The following is a 3,791-nucleotide window of genomic DNA, read 5'->3' on the forward strand; positions in this document are numbered from 1 at the left end:
CAGCCCAAGACCAGGGTTCAAAGTTAATACCTTTATTCTATGCTTCAAAGCCAGAAGTGTTTTATTTACTATTATTGCGGCCAAGCCGCCTAGGGGTAAACGAATATGTTTAACTATCTAGCATAGTTAAACCTAATCAAATGCATAACGTGTGGCTTTCAGCCAACGTACTGAGAGACCTTGTTAACTCTCCAACTTATGTACGGAGAGTTTGTTAACTCTCCCCCCCCTCCCTTAAGATGGGAACATTCCGTTCTCGAAACTTTCCTCAGCGAGTTCCCGTCTTGTTAAGACGGCGGAGGTTACAATACCCCACATCAGCGTTGTACAGCATCGCTGATGTCCAACTTCTCGTCGTCGGCCCACTCCAAGCGCAGCGCGCATCTTGCTCTCAAGCGGCCTCAGACCTACGCTCGCGCTCCGCGCCTACCCCAAGAGTTCAAAACCGCTTAGAGCTATGCTCCTGACTCATCCGAGTCGTCGACAACAGCTCAGCGGTTGAACACTCGCTTCACAAGCGATAGGTCGGTGGTTCGATCCTACCAGAGCGTCGCCCTTTCGTTCCATGAACGATTGTCCACGCTTGGACAAGCTTAAGGGCAACACCCTGTTAGCTCAATGGTTGAGCGTCGGCTTTGAGAGCCACGGGTCGGTGTTTCGAGCCCACCAGGGCACAGCCCTCTCGTTCTATCAACTGTTGTTCTTGAATGAACAAGCTAAAGGGCAACACCCTTTCAGCTCAGTGGTCGAGCGTTGGCTTAGGAAGCCACAGGTCGGTGGTTTAAATCCACCCGGGCGCATCCACATTTGGATCATGCTCATCGAGCAAGGTGTTTCAAAACAACTATGCGTCTATCGAGACGGTTGTGCCTGAATCTTGTTCAGCACAACACGAAGCACCTGCTTCCTTCGGGGCCATGTCCCTAACACAACGAGGTCGCTCCATCCCCTGCTCCCGCTGCGAGCACCGCTCATACGTACGAGCTGGCTGCTGCAGCCACTGGTCAGAGCCTGAGCTCAACTACTGACCTGATCGCTCCCCACTCTAGTGAGAGGCGCCCAGCGCCTGGCGACGCTGTCGCACGCCATCGTGGCGCTTCGGCACATGATGTGCCCTGTTGTAAGCGTCAACGATATCAGGGCAATCTTGCCGGAGGATAACCTCAAACTGCCATGCGTTCTGTGAGTGAGGGTAGCCCCTCCACTTCACCAAGTACTGGGTACTGGCGTCTACGCCGCGCCACAAGGCGTTCTACGTGAAAGTGGAGCTCACCATGCTCGTCGAGCAGAGCGAGAGGAGGCCTTGCCTCAGCTGGGCTCTCGCGGGGAGAGTCAGCACTTGCCGGAACGGTGTCTGCGTCCATACGACGCCGGCGTCCACGACGCGAACGTTCACGTTCACCGCCCATCGATCGATCTCGAAGAGATGATCCACCTTGCGGATAGGTTTGAGCCACCACAGCAAACGCGCAACCAGGTCTCGGACCTTGAGCGTCCAGTCGTTCGGCTGAAATTTCAGCTTGTCTTACTCCTGCATCTCGAGCACTTCGCTCCGCGACCTGTGGCTCTGCCACATGCTGTTGATCAGCCATCTGTCGGTCCACCACTTGGTGTCGTTCCGCCTCCCGTGGCTCTACCACCTGCCGCCCTGCAGCTGTCTGTTGTCCAGCCCCCGTTGGCGCTAACGCCTCCGCGCTCACCTGAGCAGGGTCTTGATATGGCTTAAGCAAGCCAACATAGAAGACCGGATGCGTGCGCATCTTCTTCGGAAGGTTGAGCGTATACGCTAGGCACGACCTTGAGCGGTACTTTGAGCCGTGGTCTCAATTTTGTCTTGAAGACCCCAGACACTGCATGGGTAGGTTTTTTATTGCGTTTAATAAAACTTGGTCTCCGACCGCAAACCGTTCTTCATTGCATCTGCCCTTGACATCAGCATGTTCTTTCTGTGTGTCCTGGGTTTCCGCCATAGCGTCGCGCACCTGGCGCATTACGCTCAGTCCAAACGTGACAAAGTCATCGACTTGCTTCCGAACCGCAACAGGGCTGACATCAGCTAGCTGCTCGGCTATCCCATCCCCCATCAATCCCTGAGCCACTGCGTGGCGGCGTCAGTGGGACGCGAGTGTTAACCAAGCCGTTCACATAGAGCGGAGTGTAGCCTGTAGAGGCGTGCACCGCATTGTTTAATACGAACGCAACGAGTGAGAGCATCTGACTCCAGCGTTTTGGCCCCTCAGCGCATACGCTTCGGAGGATATCCTCCAAAACGCGATTCACGCGCTCGGTTTGCCCGTCGGTCTACGGATGGTCCGCTGTGGACATGTTTGAAGGAGTGCCGGGCACTCTGAAGTGGGACGTTCAACACTTCGCGGTGAGGCGCGGGTCCCGATCCGAGACAATTGCCTCAGGCAAGCCATGTTGGCGGCAGACTCGGTCTAAAATCAGCAAAGCTGTACCTTCACCACCAACGGTGTCCGGCACCGCCGCTAAATGAGCCATCTTGCTCAATCGGCCTACAAAGACCACAATACACGTGTTTCCTGCTTTATCCTTGGGAAGGCCAAACACAAAGTCCGTACTCATGGACTGCCAACGTTCCTTGGGGACAGGCAAACTCGCCAATGGCGCTGCCGTGCTCGGCGTGGACTTTGTCCATTGACACGTCTCACACGCGTACATAGGTGCCGACCCACTTGTACTTTTTGGGCCACCAGTACATCGAGCTCACCGAGTCATAGATCTTCTCTCAACCTAAGTGCCCCCCCCCCGGGCGTATCATGAACCGCACAGAAGATCCAATACTTTAGATCCTCATCATGAAGAACAACTACACGAGGGTTATCCTCAGGGTCGGTCCTGTAGTATAGAAGGCTCGAGCTTCGATGCAGCCTCACGCGTATGCGCCCCGACATACCCTTGTCAGAGTCTTTAAACTCTTCACTCCCAAGAGCCCGTAGCAGCGCTACGCACATGTCGTCCTGTGCATACGCTCTGCGTATCACGTCAGGCACTGACGACGTCACTGTCGTGACATGAGCTAACTCGTAGTCCGGCCTGCTCGAGAGCGCATCGGCCACTACATTAAGCCGCCCCGGCTTGTACTTCACCTCTAAGTTATACTCGGCAAAGAAGGAAAACCATTTTGCCATTCTCTGAGAGAGATGAGGCGACTGTGTCGCAGTGCGTAGCGACGCATGATCAGCCTAGCAGGTGTACCCTGAATTTGACTAGAGCATACTTCATTGCAAGAAGCTCTTTGTCATGAACTGGATAGTTCTTCTTTGCAGCTTTGAGCTGGCGAGACTCAAACGAAATTACGCGTTCACGCCCTTCGGCGTCTGCTTGTAGTAAAGCACAACGGATCGCAAAATCAGAGGCGTCACAGACGACGCTAAACGGACTATCCGAGTCCGGTAGCGCAAGGGTTGGAGCCTGGAGAAGGCTCTACTTCGCAGCCTCAAAGGCTCCGTCGTGCTCGATGTTCCAGCACCATGGTGCGACCTTCTTAAGGAGATCTGATAATGGCCGAGCCATCTCCGCGTACCATTCACCAGCTCGTTTAGCTGTGCAATTAATTGGCAAAGCCTAGCCACTTGCGTAAGTCTTTTTGGTTCTTGGGAACCGGCCAGTCCACGATGGCCTTGACTTTGGCAGGATCTACCCTTAAGCCTCGCTTCCCAATGAAGCACCTGAGGAAAGGTATTTCCTCCGCGCCAAATACACACTTGGCCAAGTTGGCATACCACTTGTTAGTGCGTATGCACTAAGGCACCGCTCGCAAATGGTCA

At 54.4% G+C, this 3,791-nt stretch overlaps 1 non-coding gene across 1 annotated transcript; it reads left to right on the top strand.

The window, feature by feature from the left end:
- Positions 1 to 604: 604 nt before the first annotated feature.
- On the top strand, positions 605 to 674 carry PITG_27257. Its single transcript has one exon. It is a non-coding gene; the product is annotated as a tRNA-Ser (tRNA).
- Positions 675 to 3,791: the final 3,117 nt, after the last annotated feature.

This window comes from Phytophthora infestans, genomic scaffold (assembly GCF_000142945.1).
Source record: "Phytophthora infestans T30-4 supercont1.20 genomic scaffold, whole genome shotgun sequence".
Classification (NCBI taxonomy): Eukaryota; Oomycota; class Peronosporomycetes; order Peronosporales; family Peronosporaceae; genus Phytophthora; species Phytophthora infestans.